The sequence below is a fragment of the Procambarus clarkii genome, chromosome 32, assembly GCF_040958095.1.
Source record: "Procambarus clarkii isolate CNS0578487 chromosome 32, FALCON_Pclarkii_2.0, whole genome shotgun sequence".
NCBI lineage: Eukaryota > Metazoa > Arthropoda > Malacostraca > Decapoda > Cambaridae > Procambarus > Procambarus clarkii.
This window is the reverse complement of record NC_091181.1, coordinates 19,407,222-19,432,539: the sequence shown is the minus strand read 5'-3', so window position 1 is coordinate 19,432,539 and position 25,318 is coordinate 19,407,222. Positions and strand designations below refer to the sequence as shown.

The 25,318-nt window shown below is 47.6% G+C and overlaps 1 protein-coding gene across 1 annotated transcript in view; it reads left to right on the top strand.

The window, feature by feature from the left end:
* Positions 1–845: 845 nt before the first annotated feature.
* LOC123759289 (regucalcin) overlaps positions 846–25,318 on the top strand; it is a 103,190-nt gene continuing 78,717 nt past the window's right edge. The window contains exon 1 of the mRNA XM_069334989.1: positions 846–998. The gene's annotated coding sequence lies outside the window, so the exon portion shown is untranslated. The remainder of the gene's footprint in view (positions 999–25,318) is intronic.

The window sequence follows — 25,318 nt, the reverse complement described above, 5'->3', positions numbered from 1 at the left end:
GGAGGGTTGTGGGAGGCGCCACCTGCTGGTACTAGGCTACGAGAGGCAGTGTTGTGGGAGGGTTGTGAGAGGCGCCACCTGCTGGTACTAGGCTACGAGAGGCAGTGTTGTGGGAGGGTTGTGAGAGGCGCCACCTGCTGGTACTAGGCTACGAGAGGCAGTGTTGTGGGAGGGTTGTGAGAGGCGCCACCTGCTGGTACTAGGCTACGAGAGGCAGTGTTGTGGGAGGGTTGTGAGAGGCGCCACCTGCTGGTACTAGGCTACGAGAGGCAGTGTTGTGGGAGGGTTGTGAGAGGCGCCACCTGCTGGTACTAGGCTACGAGAGGCAGTGTTGTGGGAGGGTTGTGAGAGGCGCCACCTGCTGGTACTAGGCTACGAGAGGCAGTGTTGTGGGAGGGTTGTGAGAGGCGCCACCTGCTGGAACTAGGCTACGAGAGGCAGTGTTGTGGGAGGGTTGTGAGAGGCGCCACCTGCTGGTACTAGGCTACGAGAGGCAGTGTTGTGGGAGGGTTGTGCGAGGCGCCACCTGCTGGTACTAGGCTACGAGAGGCAGTGTTGTGGGAGGGTTGTGAGAGGCGCCACCTGCTGGTACTAGGCTACGGGAGGCAGTGTTGTGGGAAAGTTGTGAGAGGCGCCACCTGCTGGAACTAGGCTACGAGAGGCAGTGTTGTGGGAGGGTTGTGAGAGGCGCCACCTGCTGGTACTAGGCTACGGGAGGCAGTGTTGTGGGAAGGTTGTGAGAGGCGCCTCCTGCTGGTACTAGGCTACGAGAGGCAGTGTTGTGGGAAGGTTGTGAGAGGCGCCACCTGCTGGAACTAGGCTACGAGAGGCAGTGTTGTGGGAGGGTTGTGAGAGGCGCCACCTGCTGGAACTAGGCTACGAGAGGCAGTGTTGTGGGAGTGTTGTGAGAGGCGCCACCTGCTGGTAGGGAGGCTACGCAGCGCAGTGTTGCCGGCGGCTCCCACCACAACACACACACTCTCTCATCTACGCTAACTGTGAGTACCATGTGTGTGTACTTATTCACAGCTCTTACTCACCTCCTGTGGTAGATGTATCAAACATGGTAGATTAATGCGAGTAAGAACCAGCAGCATTACTCAGATATATGAGCAATATAATATGATCATATTTATGAACCTCTCCAGTCTGCTTTATATGTTAGTTCCCCTTCACAACACAATAGTAAATATGCCCAATTATACCAAATTCTGTTTATTATAATAAAATAATATGGAACTACCAGCGTCTGTGTAGTGTACACTGTCCGCACTGTACGGGGTGTAGTGTACCAGTGTACACTGTCCGCACTGTCCGGGGTGTAGTGTACCAGTGTACACTGTCCGCACTGTCCGGGGTGTAGTGTACCAGTGTACACTGTCCGCACTGTACGGGGTGTAGTGTACCAGTGTACACTGTCCGCACTGTACGGGGTGTAGTGTACCAGTGTACACTGTCCGCACTGTACGGGGTGTAGTGTACCAGACACTGTCCACACTGTACAGGGTGTAGTGTACCAGACACTGTCCGCACTGTACGGGGTGTAGTGTACCAGACACTGTCCGCACTGTACAGGGTGTAGTGTACCAGACACTGTCCGCACTGTACAGGGTGTAGTGTACCAGACACTGTCCGCACTGTACGGGGTGTAGTGTACCAGACACTGTCCGCACTGTACAGGGTGTAGTGTACCAGACACTGTCCGCACTGTACAGGGTGTAGTGTACCAGACACTGTCCGCACTGTACGGGGTGTAGTGTACCAGACACTGTCCGCACTGTACAGGGTGTAGTGTACCAGACACTGTCCGCACTGTACAGGGTGTAGTGTACCAGACACTGTCCGCACTGTACGGGGTGTAGTGTACCAGACACTGTCCGCACTGTACAGGGTGTAGTGTACCAGACACTGTCCGCACTGTACGGGGTGTAATGTACCAGACACTGTCCGCACTGTACAGGGTGTAGTGTACCAGACACTGTCCGCACTGTACAGGGTGTAGTGTACCAGACACTGTCCGCACTGTACGGGGTGTAGTGTACCAGTGTACACTGTCCGCACTGTACGGGGTGTAGTGTACCAGACACTGTCCGCACTGTCCGGGGTGTAGTGTACCAGTGTACACTGTCCGCACTGTACGGGGTGTAGTGTACCAGACACTGTCCGCACTGTACAGGGTGTAGTGTACCAGACACTGTCCGCACTGTCCGGGGTGTAGTGTACCAGTGTACACTGTCCGCACTGTACGGGGTGTAGTGTACCAGACACTGTCCGCACTGTACAGGGTGTAGTGTACCAGACACTGGCAACACTGTACGGGGTGTAGTGTACCAGTGTACACTGTCCGCACTGTACGGGGTGTAGTGTACCAGACACTGTCCGCACTGTACAGGGTGTAGTGTACCAGACACTGTCCGCACTGTCCGGGGTGTAGTGTACCAGACACTGTCCGCACTGTACGGGGTGTAGTGTACCAGACACTGTCCGCACTGTCCGGGGTGTAGTGTACCAGTGTACACTGTCCGCACTGTACGGGGTGTAGTGTACCAGACACTGTCCGCACTGTACGGGGTGTAGTGTACCAGTGTACACTGTCCGCACTGTACGGGGTGTAGTGTACCAGACACTGTCCGCACTGTACGGGGTGTAGTGTACCAGACACTGTCCGCACTGTACGGGGTGTAGTGTACCAGACACTGTCCACACTGTACGGGGTGTAGTGTACCAGACACTGTCCGCACTGTACGGGGTGTAGTGTACCAGTGTACACTGTCCGCACTGTACGGGGTGTAGTGTACCAGTGTACACTGTCCGCACTGTACGGGGTGTAGTGTACCAGACACTGTCCGCACTGTACGGGGTGTAGTGTACCAGACACTGTCCACACTGTACGGGGTGTAGTGTACCAGACACTGTCCGCACTGTACGGGGTGTAGTGTACCAGACACTGTCCGCACTGTACAGGGTGTAGTGTACCAGACACTGTCCGCACTGTACGGGGTGTAGTGTACCAGACACTGTCCGCACTGTACGGGGTGTAGTGTACCAGACACTGTCCGCACTGTACGGGGTGTAGTGTACCAGACACTGTCCGCACTGTACGGGGTGTAGTGTACCAGACACTGTCCGCACTGTACGGGGTGTAGTGTACCAGACACTGTCCGCACTGTACGGGGTGTAGTGTACCAGACACTGTCCGCACTGTACGGGGTGTAGTGTACCAGACACTGTCCGCACTGTACGGGGTGTAGTGTACCAGACACTGTCCGCACTGTACGGGGTGTAGTGTACCAGACACTGTCCGCACTGTACGGGGTGTAGTGTACCAGACACTGTCCGCACTGTACGGGGTGTAGTGTACCAGACACTGTCCGCACTGTACGGGGTGTAGTGTACCAGACACTGTCCGCACTGTACGGGGTGTAGTGTACCAGACACTGTCCGCACTGTACGGGGTGTAGTGTACCAGACACTGTCCGCACTGTACGGGGTGTAGTGTACCAGTGTACACTGTCCGCACTGTACGGGGTGTAGTGTACCAGTGTACACTGTCCGCACTGTACGGGGTGTAGTGTACCAGTGTACACTGTCCGCACTGTACGGGGTGTAGTGTACCAGTGTACACTGTCCGCACTGTACGGGGTGTAGTGTACCAGACACTGTCCGCACTGTACGGGGTGTAGTGTACCAGACACTGTCCGCACTGTACGGGGTGTAGTGTACCAGTGTACACTGTCCGCACTGTACGGGGTGTAGTGTACCAGTGTACACTGTCCGCACTGTACGGGGTGTAGTGTACCAGACACTGTCCGCACTGTACGGGGTGTAGTGTACCAGTGTACACTGTCCGCACTGTACGGGGTGTAGTGTACCAGTGTACACTGTCCGCACTGTACGGGGTGTAGTGTACCAGACACTGTCCGCACTGTACGGGGTGTAGTGTACCAGACACTGTCCGCACTGTACGGGGTGTAGTGTACCAGTGTACACTGTCCGCACTGTACGGGGTGTAGTGTACCAGTGTACACTGTCCGCACTGTACGGGGTGTAGTGTACCAGTGTACACTGTCCGCACTGTACGGGGTGTAGTGTACCAGTGTACACTGTCCGCACTGTACGGGGTGTAGTGTACCAGTGTACACTGTCCGCACTGTACGGGGTGTAGTGTACCAGACACTGTCCGCACTGTACGGGGTGTAGTATACCAGACACTGTCCGCACTGTACGGGGTGTAGTGTACCAGTGTACACTGTCCGCACTGTACGGGGTGTAGTGTACCAGTGTACACTGTCCGCACTGTACGGGGTGTAGTGTACCAGTGTACACTGTCCGCACTGTACGGGGTGTAGTGTACCAGGTACACTGTCCGCACTGTACGGGGTGTAGTGTACCAGTGTACACTGTCCGCACTGTACGGGGTGTAGTGTACCAGACACTGTCCGCACTGTACGGGGTGTAGTGTACCAGACACTGTCCGCACTGTACGGGGTGTAGTGTACCAGGTACACTGTCCGCACTGTACGGGGTGTAGTGTACCAGTGTACACTGTCCGCACTGTACGGGGTGTAGTGTACCAGACACTGTCCGCACTGTACGGGGTGTAGTGTACCAGACACTGTCCGCACTGTACGGGGTGTAGTGTACCAGTGTACACTGTCCGCACTGTACGGGGTGTAGTGTACCAGACACTGTCCGCACTGTACGGGGTGTAGTGTACCAGACACTGTCCGCACTGTACGGGGTGTAGTGTACCAGACACTGTCCGCACTGTACGGGGTGTAGTGTACCAGTGTACACTGTCCGCACTGTACGGGGTGTAGTGTACCAGACACTGTCCGCACTGTACGGGGTGTAGTGTACCAGACACTGTCCGCACTGTACGGGGTGTAGTGTACCAGACACTGTCCGCACTGTCCGGGGTGTAGTGTACCAGTGTACACTGTCCGCACTGTACGGGGTGTAGTGTACCAGACACTGTCCGCACTGTACGGGGTGTAGTGTACCAGTGTACACTGTCCGCACTGTACGGGGTGTAGTGTACCAGGACACTGTCCGCACTGTACGGGGTGTAGTGTACCAGTGTACACTGTCCGCACTGTACGGGGTGTAGTGTACCAGACACTGTCCGCACTGTACGGGGTGTAGTGTACCAGACACTGTCCGCACTGTACGGGGTGTAGTGTACCAGACACTGTCCGCACTGTCCGGGGTGTAGTGTACCAGTGTACACTGTCCGCACTGTACGGGGTGTAGTGTACCAGACACTGTCCGCACTGTACGGGGTGTAGTGTACCAGTGTACACTGTCCGCACTGTACGGGGTGTAGTGTACCAGTGTACACTGTCCGCACTGTACGGGGTGTAGTGTACCAGTGTACACTGTCCGCACTGTACGTGGTGTAGTGTACCAGTGTACACTGTCCGCACTGTACGGGGTGTAGTGTACCAGTGTACACTGTACGGGGTGTAGTGTACCAGTGTACACTGTCCGCACTGTACGGGGTGTAGTGTACCAGTGTACACTGTCCGCACTGTACGGGGTGTAGTGTACCAGTGTACACTGTCCGCACTGTACGGGGTGTAATGTACCAGACACTGTCCGCACTGTACGGGGTGTAGTGTACCAGACACTGTCCGCACTGTACGGGGTGTAATGTACCAGACACTGTCCGCACTGTACGGGGTGTAATGTACCAGACACTGTCCACACTGTACGGGGTGTAGTGTACCAGACACTGTCCGCACTGTACGGGGTGTAGTGTACTAGACACTGTCCGCACTGTACGGGGTGTAGTGTACCAGGCACTGTCCGCACTGTACGGGGTGTAGTGTACCAGACACTGTCCACACTGTACGGGGTGTAGTGTACCAGACACTGTCCGCACTGTACGGGGTGTAGTGTACCAGACACTGTCCGCACTGTACGGGGTGTAGTGTACCAGACACTGTCCACACTGTACGGGGTGTAGTATACCAGTGTACACTGTCCGCACTGTACGGGGTGTAGTATACCAGTGTACACTGTCCGCACTGTACGGGGTGTAGTATACCAGTGTACACTGTCCGCACTGTACGAGGTGTAGTATACCAGTGTACACTGTCCGCACTGTACGGGGTGTAGTATACCAGTGTACACTGTCCGCACTGTACGGGGTGTAGTATACCAGTGTACACTGTCCGCACTGTACGGGGTGTAGTATACCAGTGTACACTGTCCGCACTGTACGGGGTGTAGTATACCAGTGTACACTGTCCGCACTGTCCGGGGTGTAGTGTACTAGTGTACACTGTCCGCACTGTACGGGGTGTAGTGTACCAGACACTGTCCGCACTGTACGGGGTGTAATGTACCAGACACTGTCCACACTGTACGGGGTGTAGTGTACCAGACACTGTCCGCACTGTACGGGGTGTAGTGTACTAGACACTGTTCGCACTGTACGGGGTGTAGTGTACCAGACACTGTCCGCACTGTACGGGGTGTAGTGTACCAGACACTGTCCACACTGTACGGGGTGTAGTGTACTAGACACTGGCAACACTGTACGGGGTGTAGTGTACCAGACACTGTCCACACTGTACGGGGTGTAGTGTACCAGACACTGTCCGCACTGTACGGGGTGTAGTGTACCAGACACTGTCCACACTGTACGGGGTGTAGTGTACTAGACACTGTCCGCACTGTACGGGGTGTAGTGTACCAGGCACTGTCCGCACTGTACGGGGTGTAGTGTACCAGACACTGTCCACACTGTACGGGGTGTAGTGTACCAGACACTGTCCGCACTGTACGGGGTGTAGTGTACCAGACACTGTCCGCACTGTACGGGGTGTAGTGTACCAGACACTGTCCACACTGTACGGGGTGTAGTGTACTAGACACTGTCCGCACTGTACGGGGTGTAGTGTACCAGACACTGTGCGCACTGTACGGGGTGTAGTGTACCAGACACTGTCCGCACTGTACGGGGTGTAGTGTACCAGACACTGTCCGCACTGTACGGGGTGTAGTGTACCAGACACTGTCCGCACTGTACGGGGTGTAGTGTACCAGACACTGTCCGCACTGTACGGGGTGTAGTGTACTAGACACTGTCCGCACTGTACGGGGTGTAGTGTACTAGACACTGTCCGCACTGTACGGGGTGTAGTGTACCAGACACTGTCCGCACTGTACAGGGTGTAGTGTACTAGACACTGTCCACACTGTACGGGGTGTAGTGTACCAGACACTGTCCGCACTGTACAGGGTGTAGTGTACTAGACACTGTCCACACTGTACGGGGTGTAGTGTACCAGTGTACACTGTCCGCACTGTACGGGGTGTAATGTACCAGACACTGTCCGCACTGTACGGGGTGTAGTGTACCAGACATTGTCCGCACTGTACGGGGTGTAGTGTACCAGACACTGTCCGCACTGTACGGGGTGTAGTGTACCAGACATTGTCCGCACTGTACGGGGTGTAGTGTACCAGACACTGTCCGCACTGTACAGGGTGTAGTGTACCTGACACTGGCAACACTGTACGGGGTGTAGTGTACCAGACACTGGCAACACTGTACGGGGTGTAGTGTACCAGACACTGGCAACACTGTACGGGGTGTAGTGTACCAGTGTACACTGTCCGCACTGTACGGGGTGTAGTGTACCAGACACTGTCCGCACTGTACGGGGTGTAGTGTACCAGACATTGTCCGCACTGTACGGGGTGTAGTGTACCAGACACTGTCCGCACTGTACGGGGTGTAATGTACCAGACACTGTCCGCACTGTACGGGGTGTAGTGTACCAGACACTGTCCGCACTGTACGGGGTGTAGTGTACCAGACACTGTCCGCACTGTACGGGGTGTAGTGTACCTGACACTGGCAACACTGTACGGGGTGTAGTGTACCAGACACTGGCAACACTGTACGGGGTGTAGTGTACCTGACACTGGCAACACTGTACGGGGTGTAGTGTACCAGACACTGGCAACACTGTACGGGGTGTGGTGTACCAGACATTGGCAACACTGTACGGGGTGTAGTGTACCAGACATTGTCCACACTGTACGGGGTGTAGTGTACCTGACACTGTCCGCACTGTACGGGGTGTAGTGTACCAGACACTGTCCGCACTGTACGGGGTGCAGTGTACCAGACACTGTCCACACTGTACGGGGTGTAGTGTACCAGACACTGTCCGCACTGTACGGGGTGTAGTGTACCTGACACTGGCAACACTGTACGGGGTGTAGTGTACCAGACACTGGCAACACTGTACGGGGTGTAGTGTACCTGACACTGGCAACACTGTACGGGTGTAGTGTACCAGACACTGGCAACACTGTACGGGGTGTAGTGTACCAGACACTGGCAACACTGTACGGGGTGTAGTGTACCAGACACTGGCAACACTGTACGGGGTGTAGTGTACCAGACACTGGCAACACTGTACGGGGTGTAGTGTACCAGTGTACACTGTCCGCACTGTACGGGGTGTAGTGTACCAGACACTGTCCGCACTGTACGGGGTGTAGTGTACCAGACACTGTCCGCACTGTACGGGGTGTAGTGTATCAGACACTGTCCGCACTGTACGGGGTGTAGTGTACCAGACATTGTCCGCACTGTACGGGGTGTAGTGTACCAGACACTGTCCACACTGTACGGGGTGTAGTGTACCTGACACTGGCAACACTGTACGGGGTGTAGTGTACCAGACACTGGCAACACTGTACGGGGTGTAGTGTACCAGACACTGGCAACACTGTACGGGGTGTAGTGTACCTGACACTGGCAACACTGTACGGGGTGTAGTGTACCTGACACTGGCAACACTGTACGGGGTGTAGTGTACCTGACACTGGCAACACTGTACGGGGTGTAGTGTACCTGACACTGGCAACACTGTACGGGGTGTAGTGTACCAGACATTGGCAACACTGTACGGGGTGTAGTGTACCAGACACTGGCAACACTGTACGGGGTGTAGTGTACCTGACACTGGCAACACTGTACGGGGTGTAGTGTACCAGACATTGGCAACACTGCACGGGGTGTAATGTACCAGACATTGGCAACACTGTACGGGGTGTAGTGTACCTGACATTGGCAACACTGTACGGGGTGTAGTGTACCAGACATTGGCAACACTGTACGGGGTGTAGTGTACCAGACATTGGCAACACTGTACGGGGTGTAGTGTACCAGACATTGGCAACACTGTACGGGGTGTAGTGTACTAGACATTGGCAACACTGTACGGGGTGTAGTGTACCAGACATTGGCAACACTGTACGGGGTGTAGTGTACCAGACATTGGCAACACTGTACGGGGTGTAGTGTACCTGACACTGGCAACACTGTACGGGGTGTAGTGTACCTGACACTGGCAACACTGTACGGGGTGTAGTGTACCAGACACTGGCAACACTGTACGGGGTGTAGTGTACCAGTGTACACTGTCCGCACTGTACGGGGTGTAGTGTACCAGACACTGTCCGCACTGTACGGGGTGTAGTGTACCAGACACTGTCCGCACTGTACGGGGTGTAGTGTATCAGACACTGTCCGCACTGTACGGGGTGTAGTGTACCAGACATTGTCCGCACTGTACGGGGTGTAGTGTACCAGACACTGTCCACACTGTACGGGGTGTAGTGTACCTGACACTGGCAACACTGTACGGGGTGTAGTGTACCAGACACTGGCAACACTGTACGGGGTGTAGTGTACCAGACACTGGCAACACTGTACGGGGTGTAGTGTACCTGACACTGGCAACACTGTACGGGGTGTAGTGTACCTGACACTGGCAACACTGTACGGGGTGTAGTGTACCAGACACTGGCAACACTGTACGGGGTGTAGTGTACCAGACACTGGCAACACTGTACGGGGTGTAGTGTACCAGACATTGGCAACACTGTACGGGGTGTAGTGTACCTGACACTGGCAACACTGTACGGGGTGTAGTGTACCAGACACTGGCAACACTGTACGGGGTGTAGTGTACCTGACACTGGCAACACTGTACGGGGTGTAGTGTACCTGACACTGGCAACACTGTACGGGGTGTAGTGTACCAGACATTGGCAACACTGTACGGGGTGTAGTGTACCAGACACTGGCAACACTGTACGGGGTGTAGTGTACCTGACACTGGCAACACTGTACGGGGTGTAGTGTACCAGACATTGGCAACACTGTACGGGGTGTAATGTACCATACATTGGCAACACTGTACGGGGTGTAGTGTACCTGACATTGGCAACACTGTACGGGGTGTAGTGTACCAGACATTGGCAACACTGTACGGGGTGTAGTGTACCAGACATTGGCAACACTGTACGGGGTGTAGTGTACCAGACATTGGCAACACTGTACGGGGTGTAGTGTACTAGACATTGGCAACACTGTACGGGGTGTAGTGTACCAGACATTGGCAACACTGTACGGGGTGTAGTGTACCAGACATTGGCAACACTGTACGGGGTGTAGTGTACCTGACACTGGCAACACTGTACGGAGTGTAGTGTACCTGACACTGGCAACACTGTACGGGGTGTAGTGTACCAGACATTGGCAACACTGTACGGGGTGTAGTGTACCAGACATTGGCAACACTGTACGGGGTGTAGTGTACTAGACATTGGCAACACTGTACGGGGTGTAGTGTACCAGACATTGGCAACACTGTACGGGGTGTAGTGTACCTAACATTGGCAACACTGTACGGGGTGTAGTGTACCAGACATTGGCAACACTGTACGGGGTGTAGTGTACCAGACATTGGCAACACTGTACGGGGTGTAGTGTACCAGACATTGGCAACACTGTACGGGGTGTAGTGTACCAGACATTGGCAACACTGTACGGGGTGTAGTGTACTAGACATTGGCAACACTGTACGGGGTGTAGTGTACCAGACATTGGCAACACTGTACGGGGTGTAGTGTGCCAGACATTGGCAACACTGTACGGGGTGTAGTGTACCAGACATTGGCAACACTGTACGGGGTGTAGTGTGCCAGACATTGGCAACACTGTACGGGGTGTAGTGTACCAGACATTGGCAACACTGTACGGGGTGTAGTGTGCCAGACATTGGCAACACTGTACGGGGTGTAGTGTACCTGACACTGGCAACACTGTACGGGGTGTAGTGTACCAGACATTGGCAACACTGTACGGGGTGTAGTGTACCAGACATTGGCAACACTGTACGGGGTGTAGTGTACCAGACATTGGCAACACTGTACGGGGTGTAGTGTGCCAGACATTGGCAACACTGTACGGGGTGTAGTGTACCTGACACTGGCAACACTGTACGGGGTGTAGTGTACCAGACATTGGCAACACTGTACGGGGTGTAGTGTACCAGACATTGGCAACACTGTACGGGGTGTAGTGTACCAGACATTGGCAACACTGTACGGGGTGTAGTGTACCAGACATTGGCAACACTGTACGGGGTGTAGTGTACTAGACATTGGCAACACTGTACGGGGAGTAGTGTACCAGACATTGGCAACACTGTACGGGGTGTAGTGTACCTGACACTGGCAACACTGTACGGGGTGTAGTGTACCTAACATTGGCAACACTGTACGGGGTGTAGTGTACCTAACATTGGCAACACTGTACGGGGTGTAGTGTACCAGACATTGGCAACACTGTACGGGGTGTAGTGTACCTAACATTGGCAACACTGTACGGGGTGTAGTGTACCAGACATTGGCAACACTGTACGGGGTGTAGTGTACCTAACATTGGCAACACTGTACGGGGTGTAGTGTACCAGACATTGGCAACACTGTACGGGGTGTAGTGTACCAGACATTGGCAACACTGTACGGGGTGTAGTGTACCAGACATTGGCAACACTGTACGGGGAGTAGTGTACCAGACATTGGCAACACTGTACGGGGTGTAGTGTACCAGACATTGGCAACACTGTACGGGGTGTAGTGTACCAGACATTGGCAACACTGTACGGGGTGTAGTGTACCAGACATTGGCAACACTGTACGGGGTGTTTATCTCATGAGAACAGTTGGTGTTGCCGTCGTGGGAGCATGCAATATTATTCATTTTTCTTTATCTTTATTTAAAAAAATACAATATAAATCATATATACATAAGTTTTACTTGGCAATACTACATTACATATACAGTAGTATAATTCTCAGTGAACAAGTGTTTCTTATCACAGAACATGCATTGGTGCCAAACTGTACTCAACTTGTTGTGCTTGCGGGGGTTGAGCTTCGGATCTTTGGTCCTGTCTCACAACTGTCAATCAACAGGTGTACAGATTCCTGAGCCTACTGGGCTCTATCATATCTACATTTGTAACTGTGTATGGAGTCAGCCTCCACCACATCACAGCTTAGTGCATTCCATATAGATGCATACCTTTAGATGATGTAGACCGCCACCCACAGGCAGCTAAGTACATGGAGTCCAAGCATGTCATAGCACAATCAAAGTAACCAACCCAAATCGACTCATTTCATCGCAAACTAAATTCAAAACAATCCTCTCTGGCGGTGAGTACCAGTGCATGCTGCCCGCCTCTGCCCATCACCGCGCTGCCTGACGCAAGTTTCCACCACAACATATACTCCAGTCATCCTCGACCTATCATGTCTCCCCAGGAACAAGACTGTGCAGGTAAATAAGAGCAACAAAGCCCCCAACAAGGCATCCATCATGCACTAAAGATGGGAAAATCAACTGCTCCTGGAGAGGATGGTATTACTTACAGTCTACTGAGATTAGTCTCACACGTACCAGGTAATCCATTATTAGTGTTGTACAGAATGAGTTTAAGTGAAGGAGTATTACCTGATGCTTGGACAAAGAGTGTCATTGTTCCCATCCCCAAACCACACTCAGATAATTATAGACCCATATCTCTAACATCGTGTGTTTGCAAAGTGCTTGAACGTATTGTTCTTAACCGGCTCATGTATCGTATACAGGGGCACCTGTCACCCCAACTGTTTGGATTTATGCCTGGGCTCAGTACACAATACTGTTTTGCTGAGTACTTCGCACATATTGAAGCTTCCCCTCAAACAGTCTTCATCAACCTAGCAGCAGCTTTTGATACAGCAAACAGAGAAATCATACTGGAACAGCTTGCCGAGCTGGGAATACAAGGAAAATTACTGAAATGGATAAAGGGCTATTTGTCTAATCGAACAGCATATGTTTTGTTTAATGGTGTTAAAAGCGCAGAGAGCAAACACTTTGAACTGGGAACTCCACAAGGAGGGGTCCTCAGCCCCTTGTTGTTCAACGTTCTGATGCATAAACTTATTAAAGATCTTCCAACTGATAATGAAGACACTGTCATTTGTTATGCTGATGATATATGTTTACAGGCTGCCACCGAGCCTAGAATGCAAGTTCTGCTCGACGCTTTTGCTACTAGAGCTGAAGAATGAGGCCTCCTTATCTCTGTACAGAAAACTCGTGCCCTCATTCCATGTGGTATTCCACCAGCCAATTATCATATAGATGGGCGAGCACTTGAGAACTGCGAGTCTTACAGATACCTTGGTGTCCCCATTAACGACCCTGGGTACCTTTCTTTTCTCAAGAGGAGACTTTGGGAGAGATTAAAGCCCTTGCGGGTCCTTGTTGGTGTCAATCATGGACTTAACGTGAGACTTGCTAGAATGTTTTATGTATCATTTATACGCTCTGTGATTGACTACAATGCTCTACATCTCACACTGTATACTGACAAAGAGCTGAAATCTCTTGAAACCTTGCAAAATGAAGCTATGCGTCTTATCCTTGGGGCTCCAAAGTCCACGAGAATAGTTAATATGAGAGCAGAGTTAAAATTACCTACCATAAGTGAGAGAATTTTGTCTATTAGCACAGTTTTCGGCGTGAAGGCATTGAGTAGATCTAGACAACACATGAAGTTTCAAGCTAAACTTTCTAATATGCTGCACTCACCTGAGGTCTATAGAAGAAGAACGAAATCTGATTATGTATATTGGTTCTACAAGGTAGCCAACTTCATCAAAATATTAAATATGTACCCAACTCAACTAATGATTAATTAGCCAATTACTCCATGGGATAACTGGGATCTATTAGTTGATTTTGTAAATGCGTCCAAGAAAGATAGTGTGCACACTACATTATTAAAACAGTTAACACTGAAAAGCATCACTGAAAGTAATCAGAGTATGGGTAACGATGTTTATCAATGCTACACCGACGGCTCTGTAGAAGAAGGTGGACGATGTACCGGATGTGCATGAAATATATTTGAACAATCTTCTCTCGTACATACAGCAATGAAGCGCGTCAATGACTGGGCAAGTACGACTCAAACCGAACTTGCAGGCATATACCTTGCCACTGAATTTTTAAAAGACAAAGGCAGTGGACTTATATACTGTGACTCGCAGAGTGCACTCCTGGCATTGAACGCACATAGTAGTGACACCCAGAAAATAGTCAGTGATATTCGAATAAATGTTTTAGCTGCCAAAGAAAACAGATTTGAGATTAAATTCCTATGGATACCATCACATGTTGGCATCTCAAGGCATGACACTGTTAATATGCTTGCTAAGTCAGTCTGCAGAAAACCAGTGGTAGAAATTGATATGGGTGTTTCATTAGCAGTGACAAAGAGAATACTTAAACAAATATCTAATGAAAATCTCACCGACCTAACAAATTCTCAAAGACCTGAAAGTTGTAGCATTAAATATTATGATAGATATCGTGAGGAGACATTCACATATGGGACTAATAGAACAAGAACCCGGCAATGTGATGTTATAGTGGCCAGAATACGCCTGGGATATAGACGTATCTGGCAGCTTTCTCAAAACCCAAATGTCGAGTACACAATGTGTCAACTTTGTGAAAGAGAAAACATGCACTCTCTTGAACATTATATTGTAGAAGTCCCATACTGACTGACTTTCGCCCTCCTGGGCTAAGGTATGCTGAACTCTGTAGTTACTATATGAGTACTGGAACACTTGATGATATATTGGACTTGTATCCAAGATTGACCATGTAATATATCAATCATACAATGTATATATATGATGTAACTATATAACCTGAGCTTGTAAAAGCACCTTCATCACCTTCAGTGATTAAGTGCTTAATTGCACACTACTTTCTTTATCATCTACCTCACCCTGTCAGAGTAAATGAGACAAATGTATGTGAATGCATGTGTGTGTGTATATATGTATGTATATGTGTGTGTGTGTGTATGTATATGTATGGGTATAAAGTATATATGGAAGCTGATCAGAATTACATTTCACCTTTGTGAATGTACATTAATGACACTATGTAAAAGACGCATCTAACACTTTATGTAGGGCATACGTAAATCTGTGTATCTATGTATTTACGCATGTAGGTTAGCTTAGCATTTTAAAAGCACCGAATCACCTTCTGTGGTTGAGTGTTCAATAAACCCTTGAATTATATGTTTAACACTTCTCTAACCCTGTCCATGGAGGACAGAAGAAAATGTATATATGCTGGTTAGCATTGTAAATGTGTGGCCACGTCTGTGGTAGAAGAAAAAAAAAATCCTCTCCTATTACCACTCTTACATCCCAGTTTACGAAATTCAAGCGTGCTACTGGTCCCTCACTGGATTTTCCTAACTGGGCTGATAATTAGTGGTTCAAAAAGTTGTGCTCAGTCCTTGAGACTCAAAATGCGATCATCATGAGTCTTCAAACTGAAAATCAAGCAAACTGTGTGAACCTCCATCAACAACAACAAGAAATAACCCTACTCCACGAGGATATTAGAAACATAATGGCTAGCCAAGATCAACTCCAGCATGACTTGAATGGTCTCCGTGAGGAAAACATTCGCCTGAAATCTGATGAAGCCATAATAAAACAAGAGGAAGCTCTCAGCAAAATGACTGCTTGTACCAGTACATTATCCGCCCAACGTTCCGTCACCCAGGATGAACAAGATCAGCATAAACTGCTTGACTCTGTAGTTGTGTCGTCCCAAGATATTCCAGTAGAAAGCGAAGGTAAAAAGTGTATTGAAATTGTTCAGGATCTCTTAAAAAATCAATTGCAGGTCACTCTAAACAAAGCAGACATTATTGCTGCCTACAGAGTAGGCAAAAAGAACCCATCAGGACAAAACCAGCGGAAAATTCGCCTGAAGCTGGCTTCCCAGTCCACGAAATTACATATTGTCCGGACAGCTGCATCCCAACGACAGGGAATCTACATCAACGAGTGTTTGACTAGAAAAAGACAGCAACTCCTCCACCGCCTGCGTCAAATCCGTCATCAAAACCCAGATGCGATTCAACAGTGTTTCGTCAGAGATGGCTTGAATAAAGTGAGAAAGACTTCAGTAGGTAAAATGTTTACAATTGCTAATGAGGATAACCTCAACACTTTCCTCATCCAATGTGGTTTGTCTCACCTTATTATCACTCCCAATGAGTCAACATAATTAACCCCCTTGTCACCTATTGCGGGCTAGGTATCCTAAGTCTCTGTTACACTTTTTAAATTAATTTTTAATTTACTATTTACTAGTCATTTATTGGACTTAATTAACTGAGTACTTTAATATTTCTTAAGGTCTTATTAATTATACGATCATAACTAAACTACTTATAGTTAATAATCTTTAGCTTAAATTTGCCTATGTTTATTATTCAACTTTTTTCTTTGATTTCATTTATTACCTAGGTTGCCTAGCCTCGCCATACTCCCTTACTCCATTGTACCCCTGGCTTTGCCTGTGTCTTTAAATGCAAATTATTACTTACAGTGTACCTGAGAGTACCTGTAAGCTACCTCATTTTTTCTTTTCTTTTTGTTCATTTTATGTTTGTTTTGTATAGGCTTGTTTATATATTTTTCCCCCTTTTATATCAAAATTCTATTTTGTAATAGCCATTCTTGCCTTGTTTTCCTACAACCAGCCGTTTTATGCAGACAAGTATAGACCCAGAACTAAACTTCTTATCCACTATCTATGACAATCATCACTTCAATGATCAAAATTGCAGATATTTTACAGCACATGATGTAAACAATGTATTTACACATAATCACAATATCTCTGTAATCAACTTGAACGTTAGATCCCTAGGTAAACCATTCGATGATGTTAGTGCCTTGATTGAAACTATTGACAACAAATTCTCTTTTATTATACTTACTGAAACGTGGTTGAAAGAAGATAGTACTCAACTCTTTAACATGCCTAACTACTCGGCAATTCACAACTGTCGTCAAATTCAGAGAGGTGGTGGTATTGCTCTTTACTACCACCAAGAACTAACATGCTTAAAAGTAATTAGAACTATAGACTGCTGTGGGGAGTATATCTTCGGCAGTTTCAGAGTCAAGGGTGCTGAGTCTGTCCTGACTGTGGGTGCAGTCTATATAATTCCTAACACTGATGTGTCCGAATTCAACTCAAACCTTAGAAATCTAATACTAGATAACAGACTGAACAAAAACCATTTAATTATCGCAGGGGACTTTAATATTGACCTCTGCGAGCCTGAACACCCTACTGCTGTTAGCTTCCTCAACTGTATGAATTCCTGCTTCCTCATACCTGTCATGTTCACAGAAAATGGTACCATCCGTTTTCTATGTACGGCGGCTGAGACGCCAGAGTAGAGAAGGTAAACAAGAGCGTACAGGACGCTACCAGCTTGGAAGCTACTAGTCATGTATCATAATAAGTATTAAAGTCAGTAACCAAGCAATGACTTTATATCAACCCTACAACCAAGACTTCCTCAGCAACACACAAACACCACATTGGCGATGAGGATGAACTGTGAACGCAGGTATTTCTTGAGCTTCAAACACAAGGGAGAAGCATTCTGTCTGGAGGAGGAAGAGAAGCTGTGAGCACCATACCCGATGCTGTATGCTAACCGATGCTGTGTGCTAACCAATGCTGTGTGCTAACCAATGCTGTGTGCAACCCAAGCTGTGCTGACTGAAGAAGCTGTGTACTGAGGAATCTGCCGACGCAGTGTACGAAACGACGCTTTGATGCTGTATACAAAACCCGATATTTTGTATACGAAACGCGCTCTGTGCTACAATTCTTCATGCAGTGAACTGACTGCTGTACCAACTGCTGCCAACTACTGTACCAACTGCTGCACCAACTGCTGTGCTGCTGTGAGTAGGAACAGCACATGTACACAAGGGCTAGGTAAGAAGTCAGTTGCTGCTGTATTGTGCTCTGCTGTGAACTTTTGCATTAAAATGCTTGTGTGCTTTGCAAAATTAAAGTAATTACAGTGAATTCTTAACTAGCATATACAGTGCAGTAAGTGTTTAGTATTCTGAGGAACATTTTAAGTGATAAGTTTACTTATATTCAGTAAAAAATGGCAAATATACCTCAGTTTCCTGCATTTGATCCTGACTGTGACCAGACAAACCTGTCACAGAGGTGGATCAAATGGCTTAAAAGGTTTGAAAATTTGTTGATAGTTTCAGACATCAAAAGTGCTGAAAGAAAGCGTGCCTTTCTACTTCATTATGCAGGTGATAGAGTTTGAAACATCTTTGAAACACTGAAAGACACTGGTGGTGCCAAAGATTATGACACTACCAAAGCCAAACTAACAGCGCATTTCAAACCAAGGCAAAATACTGCAATGGAAATTTATGCATTTCAGGAGAGCCATACAACTCTCTAATGAAACTGTGGATCAATACCACACACGTCTGCAGGGTTTAGCAACCCATTGTGAGTTTGCTGATGTTGACAAAGAAATCAAACAGCAAATAATTGAAACATGCACATCAACACGTCTCCATCGAAGAGCTCTAGAACTTGATGATGATGAAAGTTCTCTTACCAAGATACTGGATATTGCTCGTCGAATGGAAGATGCTGCACGTGATGCTCGTGTCATGGAGTGCAGTGCCAATAACGGTTCTGCCACTGTTACTAACAGTGATGAGGTACGTAAGGTTCAGGGAGGACACCGTGATCAAAGAAGATATCATGCCAAACCTAACAGTAAATTGAGCCGAGAACCACATCACACCTGGAGTCATGGAACAAGACTCAAGCAGTCACAACGACTCACATCAGAGGGTGTCAACAATAAATGTTACAATTGTGGAGGAGACTACCCACACCAAGATAATGTTTGTCCTGCTCAAGGTAAGAAGTGCTATGAGTGTGGAAAACTAGGTCATTTTCGTGCTATGTGTCGTTCCGCACTCAAGAAACCACAGTCAATGATGTTACGGACCCGAATCCAGCGTCCGAGCCTGGAGCAGTGACGACCACGCCATCTGTGGGTCAGCTCCCGAAACCTCCTCCAAATGGACGACGACACCTGGTGAGGACGAGGTGTACTGGCCACGAGGGCCAGTTTCCAGTCCTGTTCAGCTCACAACACAGCCGCTGCTGACCTCTGGTGAGGTGGTGCTCAGACGACAACGCCATCTATGGAGTGGATAGGTGGGCGTTTGGGTCTGAGCCTGTAAGTGAGGTGCTTTAGTGTGTCCCTGTTATTGATGACGTGTCTGCTTACAGAGTCGACCTGGGACTGCTGTAAGGGAAGTTGAGTCAGTCTACCCAAGGCAGCCGTCTCGACACCAAGTGTTTTGCTGCAGCAGCTGTGAGTCGCCTCCCGGATGAACACTGTGGTGTTACCCTGCCTGTGAAGCGGCAGTTGAGGATTGTCATACCCGGGACTGACTGGTGGAGACGCTTAACCACTGGGGTATTGTGGACAGGAGAGTGATCTGTGGTATCACACGAGGCTCCTGACTAGGGCGTTACCCTAGTATCGCTCGTGGAGTGGCCTGACCAGCGTTGCTGATCCGGAACTTGCCAGCTGTCTGCTGGAGTTGTGGTTGACGGTCTCCACGGCGGTGCCCCCAGTGGAACTGTGTTTTGGCTGGCCTGTGGCCGGGGTAGACTCAGCTTTTCGAAGGATTCGTCGTGAGGCCACGAGAGCACCGAGAACTTGGCATAGAGAAGATCCAGAGTCTTCAGACGAAGACGACAGTGTAGATAATACCCCTGTGTAGTGTTTATACCCTCCCCCGAGTAATCTTCTTATATATATTTATTGGTGAAGGTGCTAATTATATTATATTAAGTTTTTGACTTTATTTCCCTTCCCCTTTTAATTTACTTGCGTTACGGATCACATCCCTTGAAAGCCACTACTGGCTTGGGGCCGGATACCCTTCCTCTAACAACATCAGAGTAAGAACCCAGTTGCGACCCGAGAGGGCCGTAACAAATGAATAAAAGCACTGTACGAGGATCAGGTCATAGGTGTCGAGGTGGTAAACACAATATTGCACATCATATCCAAAATGTTAATAATGTACAAGACAACATTTCATTACAACCAATCTCAGATGACAGTTAATGTGATTATACTTATGGAGTACAAGCAATCACAGAATGGAATGATCTTCCAAACAACCCAGAGACTATAGTATACATTGCTGGTATTTGTCTCAAAGTTCTCATTGACACTGGATGAAACATTGACACAATTGCTGAGTGCCAGTATGAAAAATTTAAAAAACAGTTCCCAAAGCTTGAAAACTATAATGGCAAAGCCACTGCCTATGCTTCAAAGGTAGCCTTGCCAGTGATTGGAACTTTCACTGCAGAGATTAAGTCAAAGAGTGCAATGCTCACTACTACATTCCATGTTGTTAGGAATGCAAAGGAGTCTCTACTCAGTTACAAGACCTCAACCAAATTGGGGCTACTTCAGCTTTCTAATGCTGTAGCAGTGGAATCTGCAAACAATGTTGATGCTATTGTTGCTGAATTTTCTGATCGATTTAAATCCATAGGTTGTTATACTGATAGCAAAGTACATCTGCATATCAACCCAGATGTAATTCCAGTTGCCCAACCACATCGCCGACAACCATTCCATACTCGCAAGAAAGTCGATGCCGAACTGGATAGGCTGATGGAACTAGATATCATTGAACCAGTAACAGGCCCAACACCATGGGTAAGCCCAATTGTCACTCCACCAAAGCCGAAGAATCCAGATGAGATACGCATGTGTGTAGACATGCGTGTTCCCAACAAGGCAATAATGCGTGAACGCCATCCTACACCCACTGTAGATGATATGATTTACCGCTTGAATGGTGCAACTGTATTCAGCAAGTTAGATTTAAACAAGGGCTATCATCAGCTTGAACTTGATGATGAGAGTCGCTTCATCACAACATTTAAGACACATCGAGGTCTGTACAGGTACAAGCGCCTGAGTTTTGATATCAACAGTGCTGCCGAGGTATTCCAGCACATCATCAGCCAGGTATTGCAAGATATACCTAATGGTGACAACATGTCTGATGACATCATTGTTTATGGCTGTACCCAAGCTGAACACGACAAAGCTCTTAGTGCAACATTGCAACGCTTACGAGAAAAGAATTTGACGCTAAGCCAAGCAAAGTGTGAGTTCAATCAACATAAAATTGAATTCTTTGGACATGTACTTAGTGACAAAGGTCTGTCTCCAGATCCTAAGAAAGTTGCAGATATCAAGAATGCTGCACCTCCTTCAACATCCACTGAAGTACATAGTTTTCTGGGAATGGCAAACTACTGTTCTCACTTCATTCCAGATTTTGCTACCATTACGAAGCCTCTACATGAACTCCTGAAGAAAAATGCATCATGGTACTGGAGCGATATCGCGCAAAATGCATTTGATGCTGTGAAAGATGAACTAGTAGAGAATGCGACTGCTGCGTATTTTGATCCATCATTGAACACTGAGTTAACGGTGGATGCTAGTCCTGTTGGTTTAGGTGCTGTTTTAGCCCAACACAAACCTGGTCAACCAGATTCCAGAGTAGTAATTGCCTACGCCAGCCGTTCTCTCACAGATGTTAAGCAACGATACAGTCAGACAGAGAAGGAAGCTCTTGCTCTTGTATGGGGCTGTGAACACTTCAATGTGTATCTGCTTGGTGCACCCTTCACCACGATAGTCACTGACCACAAACCGTTGGAGACCATCTTCAATAATCCAAAGTCCAAACCACCAGCTCGCATTGAGAGATGGGCTCTTCGTCTGCAACCATACAACTTTACGGTGAAATACAAGCCGGGTGCAGGCAATCCTGCTGATTACATCAGTCGACATCCTGCCAACAGCTTCACCATCACCAAGCATCAGCAAGTTGCCGAGGAATATGTACACTCTGTAACCTGTGATGCAGTCCCTAAGGCTCTCACTCTTGATGAAATCCGTACTGCAACCCTAGAGGACTCAACTCTGCAAGCAGCTGTGGATGCATTGACTAAGAAAAAGTTTCCACGCATCTCACCCTCAGGAGTTGACCAAGATGGATTCAAAGCACTTGAACGCATCCAGACAGAATTAAGTGTTACGCAACAACGCGACACCGTGCTGCGAGGTACTCGTATCGTCATTCCAGCTGTTCTCCAGCAACGTGCTTTGAAGCTTGCACATCAAGGACACCAAGATCTTGTTAGGACCAAACAGCTGCTACGAGAAAAGGTGTGGTTTCCTGGCATTGATCGTCAAGCAAAGGATATGCATGATGCCTGTGTCCCTTGCCAAGCTGCAGTGGATACTTCAAGACCAACACCTCTACAACCTTCACCACTACCTGCTGCACCATGGACGGAAGTATCGATGGACTTCTGCGGACCGCTACCAACTAGAAAGTACTTGATGGTAGTCATTGATGATCACTCACGTTATCCAGAAGTAGAAATCATCACTTCCACATCTGCAAAGGCCGTCATCCCGAAACTCGACAAGATCTTTTCAAACTTTGGCATTCCTGAAGTTGTCAAGACGGACAATGGACCGCCATTCAATGGACAAGACTTCGTCAACTTTGCTGAGCATATTGGATTCAAACACCGCCGTGTGATGCCACTACATCCCCCAAGCAAATGGAGAAGTCGAGAGATTCATGCAACCTCTCATGAAAGCAGCGCGCTGTGCTCATGCCGAAGGATGATCCTGGAAACAAGCTATGTATGCTTTTCTCAGGAACTACCGTGCAACACCATATGGAACACTGGGCAAGTCGCCTCGCGAACTTTTATTTGGAAGTCTTATGAGGATCTCACTACCCGTCATGCCAGCCGAGGTAATGGATAAACGTCTCGCTCAGAAGGATACACTAGCCAAGGGCAAAATGAAAATTGCTCATGATCAACGTGCAAAAGAACAAGTCATAAAGGTTGGAGATACTGTTCTCGTTAAAAAGAAAAAAGAGGGAAAGTTAGATATGCCGTATGATACAAAACCATATAAAGTGATTAGTGTAAAAGGAACTATGGTAAGAGCTAGTAATAGAGATCATAGTATAACACGTAATATGGCCTATTTCAAAGTGATTTCAACTAGTGTAGAAAATTATGAAGTGCAAAGTCGTGCAAAAGAAAAAGAAAAAATGAGTTATAACTCAATAAACAATTCATCAAGGGATGTTATGGTATATGGAGACTCTCGTCCTAAACGTCATGTTAAACGTCCTAAGCGATTTCATGATTAATTGTGTTCCTATGTAATGCAAAGTATTTACTTATTATGCTAAACTAAATTTAATATTGTTTGAATAATGCAGATATCTTATTCAATATTTTGTAACTTTGTATTACAGTTTCTTTCATGTTTGTTTAACATTGCATTTGTATTTTTAACATTGAAATCCTGTGTGGTAAAGATTAAGTTGTTTAAATTCTTTGTGTGCTTAATTAATGTTAAATGTATGCAATATCTCTTGATATGTTAATAACTTACTTTGTGTCAATAACTTTGCTTTGTGCTACAAGCATGGTAGATATCCTGTATTCATTCTTTTTAAAGAAAAGGAGGGATGTCATGTTCACAGAAAATGGTACCATCCGTTTTCTATGTGCGGCGGCCGAGACGCCAGAGTAGAGGAGGTGAACAAGAGCGTACAGGACGCTACCAGCTTGGAAGCTACTAGTCATGTATCATCTTAAGTATTAAAGTCAGTAACCAAGCAATGACTTTATATCAACCCTACAACCAAGACTTCCTCAGCAACACACAAACACCACAATACCCTTAATCACTAGACCTACTAGAATCACTGATAGTACTGCCACGACTCTAGATCACATCTGGACCAACATAACCTCTCCTCTTACTTCAGGTATAATCACCGATAGCACTACAGACCATTACCCCACATTTCTCTTAACTAACATTAACAAACCATCTCTAGAGACAAGGGAGTTAAGCTTTAGGCTGCACAATGAAACTGCTATAGCCAATTTTATACCTGCTGCTGTTAATGTCAACTGGGAGTCCGAGTTAGGTAACATAGGGGACATCAACCTAGCAGTGCAATCTTTTCTTCAAAAAACTCTCAGCCTTTATAACACCCACTGTCCTATGCTTACAAAACAAGTCACAACCAAAAGGCTTAACAATCCTTGGCTTACAAAGGGAATACTTAAATTCATTAATAAAAAACATGACCTTGAGAAGAAGTATAGGTTAGGAACCGACTCCAAAGAATTCTCAAAGAATTACTCGTTATTGCTATCCAAAATAATTAGACGAGCCAAAACTAAATACTACGAAGATAAATTTACCCAAATAAAGAGCAACATTAAAAAAACTTGAGGCACAATTTCACAAATATTGGGATCAAAGAAGATTTTAAATAACAAACCAACACTCCTGTCCAATAACGATGGTCAGCTTTCAGCCTCTGATTCTGCTATTGAGTTCAATAGGTTCTTCTCCTCCATTGGGTCATCTCTTGCAAATGATATTCCATCTTCCAGTACTGATGTTAAGGACTATCTTACAGGTAACTATCCACAGTCTCTGTACCTAAAGCCTACTAATTCCACTGACGTTAATGAGATAATCCTTTCCCTTAAAATCAAGTCTAGTGCCCTTGAGGAGATACCAACTTTAATTTACAAAAAAGCCTCCAGATCTCTAGCCCCTGCTATTGCTTTGCTCTTCAACAAGTCACTTGAACTTCAAACCTTTCCAGATATTCTAAAAAAAGCGAGAGTAACCCCTGTCCACAAATGTGGTGATCTCACAGATGTTAACAACTACAGACCTATATCAATCCTGCCTAACCTGTCAAAAATATTTGAAAAACTAATCTACAAACAGCTTTACTCTTATCTAGCCAAACACAATATACTTAGCTAATGTCAATATGGCTTCAGACCCAAAAAAAGCACTAATGATGCACTTATTAGTATGATTAACTTGATTCATGCAGCACTTGATAAAAATGAGTTCCCTGTTGGGTTATT